At 39.2% G+C, this 22,910-nt stretch overlaps 1 long non-coding RNA gene across 1 annotated transcript in view; it reads left to right on the top strand.

The window, feature by feature from the left end:
* The window catches only part of LOC122423767, a 74,046-nt gene extending 52,406 nt beyond the window's left edge, over positions 1-21,640 (top strand). The window contains exons 2-3 of the long non-coding RNA XR_006264216.1: positions 20,724-20,812; positions 21,478-21,640. This is a non-coding gene — a long non-coding RNA (uncharacterized LOC122423767). The remainder of the gene's footprint in view (positions 1-20,723; positions 20,813-21,477) is intronic.
* The last annotated feature ends 1,270 nt before the right edge of the window (positions 21,641-22,910 follow it).

Genomic DNA, 22,910 nt, shown 5'->3' with positions numbered 1-22,910 from the left:
GAGTGCTGTAGTCCATGGAGGTGCAGAGAGTCGGACATAACTGAGTGACTGAACAACAACTAGATGAAGATCTAAGAAGATCTTCCTCTGAGGAACCATGATGAGTTCCACTCCCTCTTTTACTTTGATGGAAAGGAAATCCAGAACAAAATTTATAATGCAATTTTAGTAAATTTATAATGAGGATTGGTAGCTGAGAAACCCCCTCCTCCTTTCATCGTCCCCCAAACACACACATACAGGCACTAGGAAGAAAGAACTTGGACTAGGCTTTCTTCTTTGTCAGAACTGTGTGAGAGGATGAGATGTGTGGGGTAGGATGGGAGAAGTAAGTGAGGAACACTGGGTGGAGCAGAGGTTGATGGGAGGGAAAGTTAAGGAGTTAGGACCTTGGAAAATCTGGTTTCTCATGTAGGATGAGAGAACTGGAAGGTTGGGCCAAGGGCTTAATTTCTGACTCAAGGGCTCGTCCCTTGCCTCTCACCCAGATAGTCTCTAAAGCTTTGAGGGGTGCTTCCTTGATGGCTCAGCAGCGAAAGACTCTACCTGTAATGCAGGAGACACAAGAGAGACGGGCTTGATCCCTAGGTTGGGGATCCCTTGGAGGAGGAAATGATAACCTATTCCAGTATTCTTCCCTGAAAAAAATCCCATGGACAGGGTTGCAAAGAGTCAGACACAACTAAGTGCTTAGACAGACAGAAACAGAAGATTTGTGACCTTTGCAAGGGCCCCTTCTATAAAGAGCTGTTTACATTGGTGAGGCTAGAGTATTTCCTTTGGGAAAGACAAGGGCTGTGGCTTTAATTCTGGTGGAGAAGGGATATCCTCTCAGTTCAGTGATGAGTGGCAGCTTCCTCTTGGAGATTCCCAGGCTGAGAGGAGCATCTACTCAGAGTCCTTACACAGTTGAGGAAACGAGGTCTGTCCATCCATAAAAATAGTTCTCGGCAAACTTTGTGGGATAGGAAAACCAAAGGTGCTTCTTTCCTGGGCCAGGACCTTAGGGCTTGACTGGAAACAGAAATCTCCTCATGATACTAGCTTCTCATTATGTGTCCCCCAAATCCATCTCTCATGTACCAATTTCATATTTTTGCCCATTTTACATTGAATACTTGTGCTGCTGTTTTTTTTTTTAAGAGCAGTGCAAGTATTCAATTTTTACTTACTGTTTCTGTGACTAAGCTCATTTTGAAATTCTAAAAAAAAAATTAACTTTGTTCTGAGTAACTAGTACTTGTGAAACCACAGATTCTATGTGCTGTTTTTTTAATTGTTTTATTATTATTTACTATTATTATTATATTACTACTATTAATATCTTACTATTAGTATAATACTTAATATTATTATGCACAGGCTTTTCTCTAGTTGCAGTGAGCTGGGGCTACTCTTGCTTGTGGTGCGCAGGCTTCTCACTGCAGTGGCTTCTCTTGGTGGTAGTGCCTGGGCTTCGGGCATGTGGGCTTTAGTAGTTGCAGCTCCCAGGCCCCAGAGCACAGGCTCTGTTGTTGTGGCGCACAAGCACAGTGGCCCAAGGGCATGTGGGATCCTCCCCGACCAGGGATTGAACCCACATCCCCAGCATCGACGGGCAGACGCCTGTCCGCTGCACCACCAGGGAAGTCCTGTGCTGTATTTTTAAAAATGCACATAAAATACAAGTAAAATTTCAAAAAAAGTGAATTTACATATCACTTAAAATCTCATGTATCAGCTTGAGTAACACTGTCATAGTGTATTTATTTAAATTTTTTTTTGTTATAAATTTAAGAACTGCATTTTCCTAAGCTATTTTAGTTCCTGTGTGGTGGATGCTGATGAGAGCGCATATAGGAAGGAAACACGGGTACCAGTGTGATGCTGTCAGGATGGAATTGGGGGTCTTGGGGTAAGTCTCGTTGGCTTCCCACCAATAGAAACCCTTTCTGGAGTTGGAGGTCCAATCTCATTTAATGATGACTCTTGTGCTCCCGATTCTCATGGCCACCTGCCCCCAACCCCGGGTTATTTGGGGGGTTCTGCCACAGTGGAACTTGTCCAAGGAGCTCATCCTTGATTTTTCTGACCCTTAAGTGAAAACCTACAAATGTGTCACGTTATCTGGAAGAACACACAGGTTGGCATTTCTAGGTACCAGGGCTGCCAGATTGCCAGGTTTACATTTTCTATATTTTTATGAAATTTTGGCCTACTTTTGACTATATTATTTCAGGCCTGCCTAGAAGAACTCATGCATAAATAGACAGGCTTGTTTTTGCCTGAATCACTATGGTGATTGCAAAACCTTTTCTCAGCTTTGGCTGGAGACTCGGGGTAAGAAGGGGAGGTTTGGAGTCTGCCTGAGTCAATCCGTGTACTTCTTTCCATCCCTTAGGCCCCCTCTGGCAGGACCCTCACCTGTGGTTTCTTTACCTGTGCCAGCCAACTTGCTTACAAAGAGACAGAGCGGCTTCTAGGAGTGAAGTCTTTTTCAAAAAGCTTTTAGAAGCAAAAATAGCCCATTTCTTTTCTGTGAGGACCCAGATTAATCGCTGATCTCTCTCTCTCTCTTTTTTTTTCCATTTGCAAAGTTCAATTGCACCTTTCCTCACAAATGTGGTCTGAACGTGCACAGCTTGGGGTGGCCTAGAATTGTCACTTATGGAAAATAAACTGGAAAGGAAGTTGGCTTAAGAAATTGAGAAGAAGCAATGGGCAGTTCATTTTAGGACCATAATTGGCCAGTGTTCCCTCCCAATGTGTGGCGGCGAGTTTTACTGTTGTACAGCAAAACCCACAGATACATTTCCCAGGCGATTTCTTAGAGATATTCCATGACCGCCTTGCCAGCTAAATACGATGCACATTGAGAGCTGGCTGCTTCAAAAAGCCCAAGATTTTGTACAGTAAGATTAAGAACTGTAACATTTTCTGTGAGCCAAACAATGGGAGGCTTTCCTTTTGGAGGAAGCACATTTTAATGGCAGACGAGGAAGAATAACCCTGCATGTTTATTTTTTCAACAGTCAACCTGAACAGATTCAATTCAGCTAAAAAGCATTTGCCTTCCATTTGCATTAAGCCATTTCTTTTCTCCACTGTGAATTGGCCATACCCCTCTGCATCACTTTCTTAAACCGACTTCATCGGCTGATGCTCTGGGATATCACATGCTTTTATTTATTTATTTATTTCTTCCATTTATTGTTATTAGTTGGAGGCTAATTACTTTACAATATTGTAGTGGTTTTTGTCATACATTGACATGAATCAGCCATGGATTTACATGTATTCCCCATCCCGATCCCCCCTCCCACCTCCCTCTCCACCTGATCCCTCTGGGTCTTGGAGAAAAGGGAACCCTCTTACACTGTTGGTGGGAATGCAAACTAGTATAGCCGCTATGGAGAACAGTGTGGAGATTCCTTAAAAAACTGGAAACAGAACTGCCATATGACCCAGCAATCCCACTTCTGGGCATACACACCGAGGAAACCAGATCTGAAAGAGACACGCATGCTTTTAGAGAAGTAGAGAGATGGAGCTTTTAATTCTGTATACAGCAGGGGCCTAACTCAGAAGGGGATGGTGCTCTCCCTCCACACCTTGACCTGCTGATCACAGTTGAAATGAAGTTGGCATCCTCTGTGGTCCTGGGTTGGAATTTTAGCCTCCATCTTGCTGCAGCAGCCTAGCGCTCGTTCTGTGGGTTCTGAATCACTGCGTCATGTAACACAGTCCCTAGAACTATCTGAAACAGCAGTATCATTCTTTTTTTTTTTTTTTCAGATTATGGTTAGTATTTTTAGCAATAAAGCATTTGTTAAAAATTCATTCTATTTATTTATTTACTCTCTTTGGCTGCGCTGTTGCTGTGTGCAGGCTTTCTCCAGTTGTGATGAGTGAGTGAGTGAGTGAAGTTGCTCAGTCGTGTCTGACTCTTTGTGACCCCATGGGCTGTAGCCTGCCAGGCTCCTCTGTCCATGGGATTTTCCAGGCAAGAATACTGGAGTTGTTTGCCATTTCCTTCTCCAGGGGATCTTCCTGAGCCAGAGAACAAAGCCGGGTCTCCTGCACTGCAGGCAGACTCTTTACCGTCTGAGCAACCAGGGAAACTTGATGACAAGCAAGAGCTGCTCTCTAGTTGTGATGCTTCTCGTTGGGATAGCCTCTCTTGCTGCGGAGCACTGGCTCTGGGGGGCACAACTTCAGAAGTTGCTGCACAGGGGCTCAGACGCTCTATGGCATGTGGAAGCGTCTCAGACCAGGGGTGGAACCCGTATCCCCTGCACTGGCAGGTGGATTCTTAACCACTGGACCACCGGTGAAGTCCTCATCCTTGTTTCTTTTTAAACAAGAAAAGCAAAGCATAGATAGGTTAAGCAACTTGCTCAAAGTTTCACAGCTTGGAAATACCTGGCTCTGAAACCTGTTTTCCTTGCACACTGTTGCAAGCACTGATGGAAGCAGATGGTAATTTCAAACACGGTGTTCAAAGTACCCCTGGCCCCCAGATGTCTTTTCCTGTGCACCTGACCAGAAACTCTCCTTTAATCAAAAGACAGGCTTTGTCCAAAATGAAAATACATTCATAGATACAGAGAACAAATGAGTGGTTGCCGGAATGGAGGGGTGTGGGGGCCAAATAGGTGAGAGGATTAAGAAGTACAAATCTCCAGTTATGAAATAAGTCACCAGGATGTAATATATAGAATAAAGAATCTGTAATACAGCATACAATATTATTATAGTAACTTTTTGTATGGGGACAGGTGGTTACTAGACTTACTGTGATGATCCTTTCATAATGTATGCAGATGTCAAATTGTTGTGTAGTACAATTGAAATGAACATAGTATTGTACACAACTATGTTTCAGTAAAAAAATAAAAGAAATTGTGAGAAGGGGAGAGGTATATGGAAACTGTCTGTGCTATCCGCTCATGTTTCTCCTGTAAATCTAAAACTGTTTCAAAAGATAAAGTATTTTTTATTGAAATATAGTTGACTGACAATTTGGTGTTACTTTCAGGTGTGTAGCAAAGTGATTCAGTTACACACACACACACACACACACACACACACACATTGTGTGTTAGTCACTTAGTCGTGTCCAACTCTTTGTGACCCCATGGTCTGTAGCCCAGCAGACTCCTCCGTCCATGGGATTATCCAGGCAAGAAGACTGGAGTGGGTTGGGTTGCCATTCCCTTCTCTAGGGAATCTTCCCAACCCAGGGATCAAACCTGCATCTCCTGCATTGCAGGCAGATTACTTACCGTCTAAGCCACTAGGGAAGCCTATATATATATATATATATACATATGTATATATATATATTCTTTTTCAGATTCTTTTCCTTTATAGGTTATTACAAAATATTGAATATAGTTCCCTGTGCTGTACAGTAGGTCCTTCCTGGTTATCTATTTTATATAAAGTAGTGAATATATGTTAATCCTAATCTCCTAGTTTATTCCTCCTCCCTTTCCCCTTTGGTAACCATAAGTTTGTTTTCTATGTCTGTGAGTCTATTTCTGTTTTGTAGATAAGTTCATTTATATCTTTTTTCCCCTTAGATTCTATGTATAAGTGATATCATATGATGTTTGTCTTTCTCTGTCTGACACACTTCACTTAGTATGATCATCTCTAGGTGCCATCCATGTGGCTACAAGTGGCATTATTTCATTCCTTTTTAGGGCTGAGTAATAGTCCTTTGAACATTTATTTATAAAACACATCTTTTTTATCCATTCATCTGTTAATGGGCATTTAGATTGCTTCCATAGTTTGGTTATTGTAAATAGTATTGCAGAGAGAACTGGGGTGCATGCATCTTTTCAAATTATACTAATCTCTGGATGTATGTACAAGAGTGGGATTGCAGGATCATATGGTAACTCAAAAAATTAAAGTCTGATTTTTTTTAAAAAAAGGCATCATCTTTAGCTGGTTCCTGAAGGCTGTCTGCTTTATTGACATCTACTTTTTCTTTATTGATTATGCCAAAACCTTTGACTGTATGGGTCACAACAAACTGTGGAAAATTCTTCAAGAGATGAGAATAGAAGAGCATCTGACCTGCCTCCTGAGAAATCTGTATACAGGTCAGGAAGAAACAGTTAGAACTGGATATGGAACAACAGACCGGTTCCAAATTGGGAAAGGAGTGCATCAAGGGTGTATATTGTCACCCTGCTTATTTAACTTATATGCAGAGTACATCATGAGAAATGCTGGACTGGAGGAATCACAAGCTGGAATCAAGATTGCTGGAAGAAATAGCAACAATCTCAGATATGCAGATGACACCACCCTTAGGGCAGAATGTGAAGAAGAACTAAAGAGCCTCTTGATGAAAGAGGAGAGTGAAAAATTTGGCTTAAAACTCAACATTCAGAAAACTAAGATCATGGCATCTGGTCCTATCACTTCATGGCAAATAGAAGTGATGGAAACAGTGTCAGACTTTATTTTTTTGGGCTCCAAAATCACTGCAGATGGTGACTGAAGCCATGAAATTAAAAGACTCTTGCTCCTTGGAAGAAAAGTTATGACCAACCTAAACAGCTTATTAAAAAGCAGAGAAATTATTTGCCAACAAAGGTCCATCTAGTCAAAGCTGTGGTTTTTCCAGTGGTCATGTATGGATGTGAGAGTTGGACTATAAAGAAAGCTGAGCACTGAAGAATTGATGCTTTTGAACTGTGGTGTTGGAGAAGACTCTTGAGAATCCCTTGGACTGCAAGGAGATCCAACCAGTCCATCCTAAAGGAGATCAATTCTGGGTGTTCATTGGAAAGACTGATGTTGAAGCTGAAACTCCAATACTTTGGCCACCTGATGTGAAGAGCTGACTCATTTGAAAAGACCCTGCTGTTGGGAAAGATTGAAAGCAGGAGGAGAAGGGGACAACAGAGGATGAGATGGTTGGATGGCATCACGAACTCAATGGACATGAGTTTGAGTAAACTCCGGCAGTTGATGATGGACAGGGAGGCCTGGCATGCTGCAGTCCATGGGGTCGCAGATTCGGACACGACTGAGCAACTGAACTGACCTAAACTGACCTGGAGGCTGTCAAAGACTCTTGTTTATACCCAGTGTTTGTGGTTAGATTTATGATGGTTCTCAAGCTTGTTCTGGATGCAGTCATCAAAAAGTCATGGTGCTTTTCTTGTGTAATACAATGAAATATGGTTATATTAGTTTTCCAACTCTGAAATAATTAGTTTTTGAGAAATGAGGGAAATAGTAATTAAGTATTAATTACCAGTGTGGAGTGGAGGGAACAGTTTGGAAAACAGGGATGAAAATGTGACTTATCTGAATTTGTGTTATGATTTTGTCTTTGAAATTGTTTTTTTTTTTTTTTTGCTATTATTAAGAAGTTATTTTAGTCTATATTTTTAAAAAAATGGTTGAAAAGTGAAAGTCACTCAGTCATGTCCAACTCTTTGTGACCCCATAGACTATACAGCCCGTGGAATTCTCCAGGCCAGAATACTGGAGTGGGTAGCTTTTCCCTTCTCCAGGGGATCTTCCCCACCCAGAAATCAAACCAGGGTCTCCTGCATTGCAGGTGGATTCTTTATCAACTGACCTATTATTATATATTAATTTAATTAATAAAATATAAGCTGAAAAACTTTTAAGATTTCACTAAAAAATATTCTTGATTTATAGGCAGGTCTAAGTATGTTTCCGCTATCCTCTTGAGATGCATGTCAGTGTAACTGTCTTTGTACATTAAACCCCAGCAAGATTAAAGGTTTAAGAAAGAAGTCCAGATACTAATTTTTGCCTAGTTTTCAAGTCATACTGTCTTTGTCCCTTATGGTTTTTGAAACCAGCTTTGTTTAGATGTAATTCCTGCTCCATACTTTCTACCCACTTAAAGGGTACAATTGAATGATTTTTAATATAGTCACAGGACTGCAATCATGACCACAAAAATCTATATTAAATGTGTATAACACTTCTAGGATCATTTTTCTTGTTCACAAAATACATAACTTGAAAGTTCCTTTGGTAAAAGTCTGTTGGTGGTAAGCTCCCTCAGTTGTTGTTCCTTTGAATGTATCTTCATTTTACTCATTTTGTACACTTCATTTTGAAGTGATAAGTTTTGCTAGATTTACAATTCTGGATTGACAGTTATATTCTGTCAGGCTCTGAAGTTAGTAATGCTCAGTCTTTGGCTTCCACTGTTGCCAACGAGGGGCAGGTTATGGGTATAATTATCATTCCTGGTAAATGACCTGTCTTTTCTCTCCATCTGCTTCGATGTTTCTTTTCTTGTTTTCAGTATTCTGTAGCCTTTTAAAAAATACCCCAGTGTGTATCTCAAGGTCTGTCCTATTTGGTTTATGTGCAACTTCTTATTTGTGTGTGTGTGTGTGTGTGTATGTGTGTGTACAGTGTATATACACTTTATCAATTCTGAAAATTTTTACACTAGTTGTATCTTCAAACCTATCCCTTCTGTGCTTTTTCCATTTTGTTTCTAAAAATCATTCAGAAGCATTGTTTAATCATGTTCTTATCAAAACAAAACCTGTAGAAAAGTTCACCCATCATACATCTTGGCAAATTATCACTTGGTTATCCATTTTATTCATTTATTTATTTAAATTTTTTAAAAATTTATTTTTAGTTGGAGGATAATTGCTTTACAATATTGTGTTAGTTTCTGCCATACATTAACATGAGCAGCCACAGGTATACATATGTCCTTTTCCTCTTGAACCTCCTTCTCATCTCCCACCCCATCCCATGCCTCTAGGTTGTCACAGAGTGCCAGTTTTGAGCTCCCTGCATCATGCAGCAGTCTCACTGGCTGGCTGTTTTGTGTGTGATGATGTGTATGTTTCCACGCTCTTCTCAATTCATCCCTCCCTCACCTTCCCATCCTGTGTCCACAAGTCTCTTCTCCATGTCTGTGTCTTCATTCCGCCCTGCAAATAGGTTCGTCAGTCCCTGTTTCATTTTAAAATGTTCTCTTCTTCTGGGACTCAATTGGATTCATGATAGACTCTCATTTCTCTGTCCTTTCATACTGTTCTTGTTTTCTTTCTGTGCAGTACTCTAGGTAATGTTTTCATATCTCTTTTCCAGTTTACCAACTTGCTCTGTTCTGATGCCTCACCCATTCACTGAGACTCCATCTTTACCCTATTTGTGTCTTATTTCTAAATGTTGATTCTCCCTTAGTTTTTCATGGTGTTTTCTGATCATTACTTCCTTAATCGTATTTTGGCCCAAATACTTTAAAAGATTGTAACGTTTTATACATGTTCATTTATGCTGTTGTTTTTTTCAGTCATTGAGTCTTGTCCGACTCTTTGTGACTCCATGGACTGCAGCACCCCAGGCTTCCCTATTCTTCACCATCTTCCGGAGCTTGCTCAAACTCATGTCCATTGAGTCTGTGATCCCATCCAGCCATCTCATCCTCTGTTGCCCCCTTCTCCTACTGCCCTCAATCTTCCCAGCATCAGGGCCTTTTCCAATGAGTCAGCTCTTCTCTTCTGGCCAAAGTATGGTTTATGCTTTGTATCTAATAATTATAAAAGCCAAGTCTTTGATGTCCTAAAACTGTTGTCTGTCTTTTCTGCTCATACTTACAGTGGGTTGAATGGCCTCTATTTTGGCCATCTCTGATTCTGAGGTATCATTATTTTGAACTTAAATTAGATCCTAAATCAGGGATATATTTCTGAATTTTTTTAAATTTATGTCTCTTATAGCCTGTATCCCTTGACAGGAATATTAGCTCCCCAAGATCAGGAACCCTATCTTATTCACACTGTATTTTCAGTGTCCTGAACAAGATCTGATAAAGAGAAATTGCTCCATCTTTGTGTATTTTCTCATCCTGTCTCTCCCCCTACCCAACACACATACACATGCTCATACTTTGTCATGAGCTACCATTGATTCTGCTTCCCAGGTGGCTCAGTGGTAAAGAATCCGCTTGCCAATGCAGGAGATGCACATTTGATCCTTGGGTTGGGAAGATCCCCTGGAGAAGGAAATGGCAACCTACTCCAGTATTCATTGTTCATGCCTAGGAAATCCCATGGACAGAGAGACCTGCAGGCTTCACTCCATGGGGTCACAAAAGAGCTGGACACAACTTAGTGACTAAACAACAGCAGCAACCATTGATTGTAATTCAGTAATGCTGCTCTAAATTCACTTGTTTGGTCATATACATATAGTTCACTCAGCTTCTAAGATGGGAAAAAGTGTGCCAAGTATTTTCAGGTCATATTTCTTTATATTTTTCCAATTTATGCCTCTGAGATGTGTGCTTTTAAACACAAGTTACTATCGATTCTGGATCAATAAGTGCTTGAAATTGCAAGCTAAAGATGTTTGCCCTCATGGCTGAAAGGGTAAATACAGTTGAGAATTCCTTACTTAATCCTGAAAATAATTTCACGTGTTTTCTGGAGAGACTTTTCTAAGTCACAGTAAGTTATTAAGATCCTCAGTGTAAATGAGCTAGGGAACAAACATTGCCTTATTAAGCTTGGAGTGATTTAAAATATAAAGATTGAATCCTACAGTCTTGAAAAAATGTTTGTGATTAAGTGGACTGCTTCAGGAGCACAGAGAAAATATAACCAAATCAATAATGCATTTATAAAACTGATATTTACCCAGGAATTTTTGTATTTAATCTCTAAAATGAGAGATTTGAAACAGTCTTATCAGGCTCACGCTTAACTTGGAATTGAAAATTATAAACTATTTCTCATTCTGAAGTCTGAACTTTGTATGTTATATCTTCTTTAGGCATTTATAAAATGCCTATGCAGAGTAGTAAGTTCAGTTCAGTCACTCAGTTGTGTCCAACTCTTTGCGACCCCATGGATTACAGCTCGTGAGGCTTCCCTGTCCATCACCAACTCCTGGAGCTTACTCAAACTCATGTCTATCAAGTCGGTGATGCCATACAACCATCTCATCCTCTGTTGTCCCCTTCTCCTCTTGCCTTATCTTTCCTAGCATCAGGGTCTTTTCTAATGAGTCAATTCTTCACAGCAGGTCGCCAAAGTACTGGAGCTTCAGCTTCAGCATCAGTCCTTCCAATGAATATTCAGGACTGATCTCCTTTAGGATGGACTGGTTGGATCTCCTTGCAGTCCAAGGGACTCTCAGTCTTCTCCAACACAGTTAAAAAGCATCAATTCTTTGGTGCTCGGCTTTCTTTATGGTCCAACTCTCACATCCATACATGACTGCTGGAAAAACCGTAGCTTTGACTATATGGACCTTTGTCGGCAAAATAATAAGTTGAGTCTCAGAAATTAAGCATTTTTCTCAATTTAATTGCTTGCATACATAGGGCACTTGACAATAACCTCCACACTATAAAGTAGGCACTAACATTCATTAAGGTCATAAAAGATAATGATAATAAGAACCCTGGGATGAATCCCTTAAGAAAAATCGTTAGGCCACTAGGGAAGTAGATTTGGGGAAATGATTTTAGGAACTGAGTGCTATGTACGTTATTAATGAATTGTATGGTAGTGGTGACAGGATAGTCGCTGAATCGTATCCGACTCTTGTGACCCCATGAACTGTAGCCCACCAGGCTCCTCTGCCCAAGGGATTTCCCAGGCAAGAATACTGGAGTGGGCTGCCATTTGCTCCTCCAGGTTATCTTCCTGAGCCAGGGGTCAAACCTGTGTCTCCTGCATTGGCAGGTGAATTCTTTACCACTGAGCCACCAGGCAAGCCCAATGAATTGCATGCTTACCTTCAAAGTATCTATCACTCATGAACTTGTAACCTGTTATCAGAAGCAGTGTTTACTTGGAACATAAATAGCTTTATAAAACATTTTGAAGACCCTGCGAAGATCACAAATGAGTTAAGTTTCTACCTTTTTCTTCCCTGAAAAATGTAAGGCCATTGGAAATTCTAGTTCTTCACTAACAACTGTGTGTTCTCTGCATTTCATCCAGTGAGAATGATTTTATGGAACCACTTTTAAAAGAAGAATTTTCAAGCCTTTGGAGAACTTCCAGATCCTTTGGGTACTTAACAGGAAGGGAGTCAGTGACTGAATTATCTGTGTCAGCGCTTCAGTGCTCTCTCATCCTCATTTTGGAGTCTCAGCTTCTAACACTCTTCCTGTTGCTTCTTCCCTCTTGCTTTATTCTTCCTGACACCTAGAGTTCAGGTGATGAGGACAGATTGAAAGTTTCTTCAGCTCACACCAGGTGAGCAGTGTTTGAAATAGTCTGCAAGGAGACATTATGCATTTCTGAAAATATCAAGACTCTTGGGAGAAGTTTCAGCCTTGGAATAGTAGAGTAGGGAATCATATCATGTTTGGTTTCATGAGTAATGACATGCTTAAGATACTTGTGAAAATTCAGGAAATGCTTATTGAATGAAAGACTTATTTTTAAAAATTTATTTATTTTTAATTTGAGGATGATTGCTTTATAATCTTGTGTTTGTTTCTGCCATATATCAACATGGATCAGTCTGAAAAACATATTGAATGAAGTTATTACATGTGGAAAACAGGATGCGGATGTAACTGACTACCTTGATGCCAGATATAAAGTAAAGCAAGTGTTTTTTTTTTGCTGTTAAAGTACCTGAATTTTTCTTCCAGAATTTTATTCAGAGATTAAATCTTTAGACCAGAAATTATAAATGAATGAAAAAAATTTTGCAAACTGAAACAAGGAGCCAGTGTAGGTTGGCTTAAAAAATACACCGAGTGAGTATCAAGTTTGTAACTCTACAAATGACTAATGAAATCACTGCCAAAATAACACAGAACTGAGCCTGGAGAATATCCAGGTAGACTTGATTATATTACATTTCCTTTATATAATTCTCCAAACCCAACTTGGCTTCCTTTCCATTCAGATATTTCCCTCTGGATGGGATTCAGTTGTGCTTTTCTGAGTTGTCATCATATTTGCCTGTTAGAGTCCCTTAAAGGACCAAGGTCTCTTTCTTCAACACTCTCAGGCAAATGAACCTTTTATAAGATATTAGGCTGCTGATAAAGTCTCCTCTACCCCTCTTTCTTTTGTGTTGAATGTACTGAGGTTTTTCACTCTCTCCCTCTAAGTTCTTTTCCTTCCTTCTGAGGCACATAGAAATATGATACAGGCCTATTACCTTCCAGCCAAATGTACTGGAAGAAATTGTTCAAAGCAAAATGTGCATGAAAGGAAGGATCATTATGAGTACTGACATCTACCTCCCATGCTTGGTGAACAAAGAAATGGAATTCATAAGCAAAAGAAAAAAATAAAGTTTTTTGATGTGGCACTTCAGTGGCAGCTTCATTGGTAATTATGGGACATTAAAGGGTTCAGTAATTATCACCATTATTAATAATAATGCCACCTGAACAACCAGTCACTCTAACCCAGTCATCTGGAAGAATCATGGCAGCCTCTTATCTAATTATCACTTCGATAAAACTGCTAAACCTTTTTTTCAGTAAGTAAAATAAAATTATTTTGTAACTAATGCTATATCTCCATCATTAATGAAACATTACTCTGAATTTGGGATGATAAAATAGTAATGATAACAACAACAACAATAATAGCAGCTCCTGTTTGATGAATGCTTCATGTGTGTCAAGCACAAGGTTAAATGATTTACATGGATTGTCTCATTTGTTTTTCTACTTACAAGCCCTCAAAGTAGGTATTATCTCCATTTTACAAGTGAAAATTGAAGCTTAGCAAGTTTAACTTGCCCAAGGCCACTTAGCTAATACGTAGAGGAACAGAAACCTCAGTCTGTATCTGATGGCACAGTCTAGTCTTTTGGCCACATTGCTGTTCTGTGTGTGTGTGTGTGTGTGTGTGTACACACGTGGTGGGATTGTCCATATACCCAGCTGTACCACATTGCTATTCTGTGTGTGTATGTGTGTGTGTGCGCGCCCACACGTGTGTGTACACACGTGGTGGGATTGTCCATATACCCAGCTCAACTGATCGTGAAATACAGTAAACATTTGTTAGCACTGGGACACTTGCCATGGCTGGAACAGGTTTAAATCTAAAAGACACAGCTTTGGTTACTGTGTAATTTCTTATGGGCACCATGTCTTTGCCTTAGAAGATGTCATCAACCACTTGATGATGCCAGCTGGGATAACCAGTTATCACTAATTAGGACCTTTCCTCAGGCATCTCTCTTTGAGAACTTTAGAGATACAGACATATAATTCAGCAATTATGTTATAGAGGTATGAAGAAACTTAACTGTTCCATCTGTATGTTTATGGTTTGTCAGTTTCCGTATGCAGGTGTTTCAGTTTCTAAGAACTATTGTTTTGTTTCACTGATGAAAAATCTGATGTACAGGCAGTTTAAGCAAGTTACCCTAAAGTGTACAGATTATAACTGGCAGAGCTGGGGTTGCAATCAGACCACTATACCACAGAGCACATGACCTATTACGGGGGAATCAGTGGTGAGAAGAACTCTCTAACCCTTAGGAATGTGGAAGAGAAAGATATAAATAGCAGTTCTCTGCTTTAGTCCATAAATACCAGTGAATTAATTTTCCAAGTCATAGCTTCATTGTGCAATAGAAACTTTCAATAGGTTGTGAGGAAACTTTGTTCCTTGTGATAATTTGCTTATTGGTAAAGTCTTGGGGCTTCCCAGATGGCTCAGTGAGTAAAGAATCCACATGCAATGCAGGAGACACAGGTTTCATCCTTGGGTTGGGAAGATCCCCAGGGAATGGCAACCCATTCTAGCATTCTTGCCTGGAGAATCCCATGGACAGAGGAGTCTGGCAAGCTATAGTCCATAGGGTCGAAAAGAGTCAGACACAACTGAAATGACTTAGCATACATGCGGAGTGTTGAACTACTCAAGGTGAGGCTGACAGTAGCACCTGCTGGATCCCTCCTTTAAGCTTAGCATGGCTTGAAATACTACACCTGCATAATTTGTGTCAAAAAAAAGGACTTTCAAGCCAGAATTTCCCAGATATTTAGCTTAGAGTAGTGGCCAATAAATATTTAGTTTGTGCTGCTATTTTTCCAAATCCGTTCGTCCCTTATGTGAGTGTGGATGGTTTGCATAACCCAGATAAAACAAACCTTGCATGTCTTCAAATGATATCTTTAAATCAAATACTCTCATGAGGTATCTTAGTGTGTTTGGGCTGCTGTAAAAAAGTACTGTAGACAAGGTGCTTATAAACATGGAAGATTTATTTGTTATGGGTCTGGAGGCTGAGAAGTCCAAGATCAAGGTGTTGACAGATCTGGTGTCTCATGAGAGCCTGCTTCTAGGTTCATGTGTCCTTACTTGGTAGAAGAGGTGAAGGAATCTCTGGACTCTCTTTACCAGGGAGAGAGTCTTTACCAGGACTCTCTTACCAGCTACATCCTCATGACCTCGTGACCTCCCAAAGGCCTTGCCTCCAAATACCATTGCACTGTGAATTTTTTTTCAACATATGAATTTTGAGGGGACACAAACATTCAGTCTACAATGTGAGGTCAAATTATAAATAAGGCAGTGAAGATGAAAAAAAATACAAAAAAACAAAAACCAAGAGCTAAAAGCAAGGGTAGAGATCAAGACGTGTTAGTCTTGATAATTGTGTAAAGACAGAGTTTATTACTTCATTTATTTATTTCCAAACTCAAATTGTCCCACAAAAGATTCGAAGTGGCTTATACAAAATGCATAAACAAGCATGTTAAAAACAACAAGAATTTTTAAATTAAAATATCAAGTAAATATACATTAGGAGATCAAGGCAAAATTATAGGCAGGATTAAGAGTTTGAGGTAATGATGCATCTGAGTCAGTTTTTAAATTGCTATATATGAAAAGGTAAGAGTTTACACTCCTGAATTAACTACATTGGGTATCTCTACCAGCTAATTTGTCTGGGTAGATGCAGGCTTCATTGGGCATTCCAGTATAATTTTTAGTACATGTGTGTGTTACAACATTGCTCTGAAAAGCACAAGCCTACTCATTCACAGAGCAAAAGCTGGACAGACATAAAATCAAGAGATGATGTCACAATCTTAGTTAAAACATCCTTTCAGCCTCATTTTTTCTTTTACTTTTGTAGACTGGGAATTTTCCACTGGAAACTGCATTGCGATTGGGAGTGCAGTAGCAACACGGACTTAATTAGCTACTGTGCATTTGCCTGCATTAGACATTGTCAGAAGGATTGGCAGTGGAATGATTCAAGTGGGTGCTTACTGGGAACCACCCACACTCCCCCACCTACCTCACTATGGCCATCAGTTCCACCACCAGGCTGGCGGGACTTGAGGAGCCACCAGTGATCACTAATGGAAAGTACTTTGTGTTCCTGCAGTACAGTCAGCAGACAACTGTTTATTACTGTTGTTGTTATCTTTATCATTATCATTATTTTTGAATGGAGTCAGGAAGGAGGAGGAGATGAGGAGGAGAATGGGGATAGGATGACGATGGTAGATGTCACACAGGAGAACAAAGAGGAGGAAAATAACAGCTCGAGGGAGGAAGCACTGATCGAAGGAGAATAGAAAGGGAAAGAGAAAAACCAAGAATGAGATCGAAACTGATGGGAAAGAAACAGATTTGCTGGGGAGAACCAGAGACACAATCAATTTGACATCTCTATTTGTCCCAGTATGATCCTACTAATTCCTGTGGATGCCAGCTTGTTCGTTTCTGGGATAATGGGGGAGGATAAGCAATGAGAGCTCAGCGGTCACTGCCTCGGTCACTCTTCGGTAACTCCAGCCTCTAGGAACCTGCAGGCAGCTGTGACCACTGTGGGAACAAAGTGCGGGGGAGGAGGAAAATCTCAGTTTATTGGTGACTCATTCTGGCACCGACTTGGCCTTCTGAAAGTAATTTAACTCAACTGGGCTGAACCTCGTCATAATTAATAACAGGATACCTGTTTATAGAGTAGGTCCAGTATTATCAACAAAGCACTGCCTCAGGCAGAGCCTGGCAAGAAGAAACAATAGCATCAGAAAAAGAAAAGGGGAACAAGAGAAGGGAGAGAGGACAGCAATAGCTTCCAACATTCTTTGGGTTGTAGGTGCCTTTCTGGGGGGGAGTGGAATTTGTGGGTTCATATGTATAGTGCAATTGAGATTTTATGGAAATAATACTTCACTGCCTATTAGGTACCAGACAGAGTGCTGAATGCTTTTTCTATGTAACTTGTGTAATCTCTTCAACAGTCCTGGGCAGTAGCTGTTATTATACTTCTTCAACTGAGGCTAGGAAAATAGCTTGCTTGATATAACAGGTTTGAACTCAGGTCTACAGGGCTTGAATCAATGCTTTGAACTTGAAAATAATTGTACAATATACTCAAAGAGACATAGCGCATATATATATAAAAGCAAGCAAATTTTCTGCCAGAGTCATTGCCTCTTTTTTCTAGTGTCTAACTTTGTCTTAAAATCCCAATGTGTCAATCTGCCCTTCAGCCTTAGAAAATACTGAGGGATTCTGGGGTGGGAAGAAAATGGAAGGAAATGAACTTCGAAGTTAGAAATCTGGCCTTGGATTTTATTCTCACAGTTAGGTGTCCTTGTGTGTATGTGTGGGTGTGTACTTAGTCATGTCTGACTCTGTGGACCCATGGACTGTAGCCTGCCAGGCTCCTCTGTCCATGGAAATTTCCAGGCACGAAACTGGAGTGGGTTGCCATTTCCTTCTCCAGGGGATTTTCCTGACCCAGGGATCAAACTTGCATCTATTGCATTGGCAGGTGGATTCTTAACCACTGCACCATTTGGGAAGCCCTAGATGATCTTTGGAATCTGTAAAATAGGATTACTATTAGGTTGTTTTTTCTAAGGATGAGTGAGTTATGGGAACATACCTAGCATGGAGCTTTTCACTTATGGGGCACTAAATTATTGGTTTCCTTTCTTGAAATTTTAGATAGGATTCATTTCTTTCATAATTTCCCAACTATCCTTTGCAGACGGTTAGGAGTTGTGAGAGATGTTAGTAATATTCATCATTAAAACATTTTTAATGGTCGGCTATGTTGGCATTAAGTAAATTATTGTTTTTCCTTTATTCTTACCCCTCCCAATATTCTACCACATAGGGCTCATTGTATTAAGAGACTAAATGTAAAAACTAAAAAATAAAACCATTTAGAAAAAAACATATAAAAATATTTATATGATCTTTTGATAGTGAGGATTTCTTTAAAAAGACAAAATCTCAAAATGTGGAGGAAAGAATTTTAACTGTATTAAACTTCTGTATGACAAAAGACACTATTAAAATATATACCAGCCATAGACTATAAGAAGATATTCAAATGTATTTTATCCACAAAGGATTAGTATCTGAACATATAAGCATTCTTATGTATTAGTAAGAAAAAGGCAAACAGTGTGATAGAAAAATAAGCAACAGGTGTAAATGGACAATTCATAAAAGGATATGTTAAATGGCCAAGAACATAAAGAAAGAATAACTTCACTAATAATTGAGGAAGTGCCAACTAATATAAAAATACTTTATGCTGATGAAATTCACAAAAATTGAAAAGGTTGACAATACATACCTTTTTATTGTTAGTTATTAATATTATTTCTACTATATTTCTGCATTTTACTAGAAGTATAGTAACATACCTCAACAGCATAGTAACATACCTCGACACACAAACACATATAAATGAGATAGATTGCATAAGGATTGGGAAAGAAGACACAAGACTGTTATTATTTATAAAAAGTGGAATATCTACCAAGAAAATCCAACAGAAACTCCAGACAAACTATTAAAACCAATAAGGTAGTTTAGCAAGTTGATAACGTTTAAGATGAAGTTTTTTTTTTTTTTTTAGATTCAATTTTGGGGACTTCCCTGACAGTCCATTCATTATGACTTCATTATGCAGTGGGCATGGGTTTGATCCCTGATTGGGGAACTAAAATCCCATGTGCCGAGTGGCGTGGCCAAAAAAAAGTTTCAGTTTGTGTAAACTGTATAGTAGTAACTACAAGAGCCTTTAATACTGTCCAGTAAATAATTTTGGTTCTGTCTTAGTACATGTCAGGGTTTTACTTGTTTATCCCTTTAAAGTTAGCTTTGATCAGATGACTGCCTGGGACCAATGAAATGTAATCAGAAGTGATATCTGTCACTTCCAGGTGAGTGAAAGCATTGGGAACTAGTATTGATACATGACTGGCAACTCTTTTTCATTGTTTCTCAGAACATGGCAATCTGCTGGATAATAGCTGTTTTATCAGTTGGGCCTTGGGGTGAGAAAAAATAGAGCAGTGGCCCACCTAATACATGTTAGACATGCAGCATAAACAAGAAATAAACTTTGTTGCTTTTAGTCACTGAGATTTTAGAGTTAAAACTTCTGTGAGTCCATAAGAATGAAATCTGTGAGGGTTGACACAGGAATAGATAAGCCAATGGAATAGAAAGGAAATTTAGAGCCAACTCTATTTTGAGGAGTGTGGTAATAAAAATTGGCAGAAACAAGATGGACTATTAAATAAATGATATTATGACAAAAATTGATATAGAAAAAGTTTATATCTGTTCATATATACAAAGTGAATTCCATGAACTAAAAGCCTAACTTTAAAAAGTAAAATAATAAAATATAGAGAAGAAACATGGGAAAATAGTATTTTAGTTATATCAGGTCTAGATTTCTTACATGTGATGTACAAGCACAGACTAATAAGGAAAATATTAATAAATCTAACTACAGAATCACTTCCATAATATACCATGAACAATGTGAAAAAAGAAGATAAAAACTGCCAGAAATTTGTAATGTATATAACCATTAAATTATTAGTATCCAGAATATGTAAAGAGCTTCTGCAAATTAATGATAGAAAGCAAACCAACCCAATAGAAAGATAGGCAAAGGCCATGATGGGCGATTCACAGAAGAAAGTGAATGCAAGTGAAATTTTGAAAAGGTTTCAACATTGTTAGTATTCAATTAAAAGTCATGGCATGCTATATCAAACTTATATAATGAATACAATGTAATAATTCTGGTGACACCTGCTGGAGAGATTATGTATTAACAATGGTGTTATAAATGTGAAAAGAGATGGGGACAGCAGAGGATGAGATATTTGGATAGCATCACCAACTCAAAGGACCTGAATTTGAGTGAACTCCGAGAGGTAGTGGAGGACAGAGGAGCCTGGCATGCTACAGTCCATGGGGTCCCAAAGAGTAAAACCCAACTTAGCAACTGAACAGCAACAAATAAATATGAGGGTACTTGTGTGCTATGACCCAGCAATTATACATTTAGGGAGAAATTCATGTATATAAGCAGACACATTATATAATTATTTCTCAACACTGTGTTATAGAGCCATACAAATAAGCAAGTTTGAACTGCAGGTGCCAGCATAGATCAATGTCAGAAATATAATTTTTAGGGACTTCCTTGATATTCCAGTGGCTGTGACTCCTCACTCCCAATACAAGGGATCTGGGTTCCATCCCTGGTCAGGAAACTAGATCCCACAAGGAGCAACTAAAAAAAAGATTCAATGTGCCACCACTAAGACCTGGCACACCCCAATAAATAAATAGATATTAAAAAAAGAAATGTACTTTAAAGAAAAGAAATATATTTTTTAGAGGGAAACAGTTAAAAGGGTATGTTTAATATGTACGAAAAGTTTTAAAGTACACTAATATTAGTAAATTTTCTTTATGGAGGTAAATGTCTCAAAACTTGTATGGAAAACATACACAACAATTTCAGCAAAGTGATTGTTTGAGAAGAAGAAGAGAGGAAAACAAGGGAGGTAGGTCTTTAATTTTAGCTGCAACATTTTATTTTTTCAAAAGGAAAAATTGAAACATATAATGGGAAACATTAACATCTGTTCATATTAGAGGCATGTTAATAGGTCACTGTTACTGTATTTCTACACTTTTCAGGTTTGAAGTATTTCATGATTAAAGTTTAAACTTGAAGTATCCTTGGATAGTATATTTGTATTGTAAAACAATTGTTCTTAAATCTTACAGCTAAGCAAAGGAGGAGGAAATGGCAACCCACTCCAGTATTTTTGCCTCGAGAATCCCATGGACAGAGGAGCCTGGCGGGCTATAGTCCATGGGGTCGCCAAAAGTCGAACACAACTGAGTGACGAATACTTTATAGTTGGTCCTTTGTTTATCATAAATAAGACAGTTTTTCCTCAGGTGTGTGTGTGTGTTTTAATCCATGTTTTAAAACAGGTGGCTTAATTATTTCTGGGATCTTTAGCAATAATTATGTATATTCTTAAACCCCACCCCCTGAGTTTATATGTCAAAGCCTGTTATCTCCATGTAATGGTCAGTTGGAGGTTTGGCCTTTGAGGGAGAATTCAAATTAGAAGAGGTCTTAGGGGTGAGAACCTTGTGATGGGTTAGTGTCCTTATAAGAAGAGAAAGAGATACAAGAGTTCTCTTTGTCATACAGGGGCACAAGAACATGGCCATCTGCAAGCCAAGAAGAGAACCTGACTGTTCTAGCACTCTGATCTCAGCCTTTTAGCCTCCAGAGCTGCAAGAAATAAATTTCTTTTGCTTATGGTAAAAAAAATTGTAAGGTCTACAAGCTTAATTTGAAGATGTTTGCTTGATTGTCACACATTCCTCAGGAAGTAGATGCTGTAATCTCTTTTTATTTTAAAGATTTTTTTTTAAGTCTGTATTAAATTTGTTACAGTATTGCTTCTGTTTTATATTTTGGTTTTTTGGAGGCACATGGGATCTTAGCTCCCTGACCAGGGATCAAACATGCAGCCCCTGTACTGGAAGGTGAAGTGTTAACAGTTGGACCGCCAGGGATGTTCCCCACCAGAATCTTACATGAAGACCATGGGACTGGGACAGATTGCCTCTGGTCTTCTATTGAAAAGCAGCAGGGCTATTCCTTGTACTTGGGATTTCATCCCTTAAATCAAAGCATCCTTTTTGCCTTCAACTGTCATTATTTTTTGTTTTCCTTTCATGCACAATGGGATCCATACTGGGCAAAGGTGACCTAGAAATACAGCTCTTTGGCCGTGGTCTCAGTGATCTCCTTTTTATTGACTATTCTAATTTGCCTTCAATGTATGAGACTGTGAGTGATTTTAAGTCCTAGCATGAAAAGGCAGACTAGAAACATTTCAAAGGAAATTTTTTTGGCAAGCATTATAAATTCTGAGGGAATAAGATATCCTTAAGGTAACAGGTATCTACAGGAAGAAGTGAGAGAGGTAAGAGCGAAATGAACCAGGGAGAGGAGGAGAGCAAGACGATGGAAGGAGAGAAGAGAGAAGAGGAGCAGGATCTAGGATGATAAAGTGCTGCTGACAGTGGCCTCATGGGCTTCTCAGTGGCCCTCAGGCGCCTTCGCGTCTGCTGTCATCCATCCTTTCTGTTCATGCAGGGTTTTCCAGGTGGGAACCTGACATTTAGGAACAAGGTTTGCAACCCAATCTGCTGCGGTCCATGCACTGACTTGCGTGTAATGCTGGCAATTGGCATTGTTGAACGTGGAAGCAGACAAGATATTAAAGGGCAAGGAAAGGAGAAAAACTTGGACACATGGGAGCTGCAAGAGAAGAGTCACTGAAGTGTGTGACATGGAGGTCTTCTCTCTGCCAGGCAGAGTTCATTAAGTGGCCAGTGTCTGCCGCTTCCAGCTCACAAACAGAAAGATGGCAGTGACAGCTCAGTTGTCACTAACAGATCAGACAGCTCTTTGCTGACACTATTCCTCCAATTAAAGAGAGTCTCAGATCCAACATTGGAAGGAATATAATTAACATGTAAGATCAGCAAACTTTCTATGTAAATTGCACTTAAAAATATCAAAGGTGAAGACATTTTAGCTAGGTTCTAAGCTGAAATTTGTATAGAAAA

This window comes from Cervus canadensis, chromosome 21 (assembly GCF_019320065.1).
Source record: "Cervus canadensis isolate Bull #8, Minnesota chromosome 21, ASM1932006v1, whole genome shotgun sequence".
In the NCBI taxonomy this organism is placed as follows: domain Eukaryota; kingdom Metazoa; phylum Chordata; class Mammalia; order Artiodactyla; family Cervidae; genus Cervus; species Cervus canadensis.
Note: the sequence above shows the minus strand (reverse complement) of the source record. Positions and strands in the feature narration are given on the sequence as shown.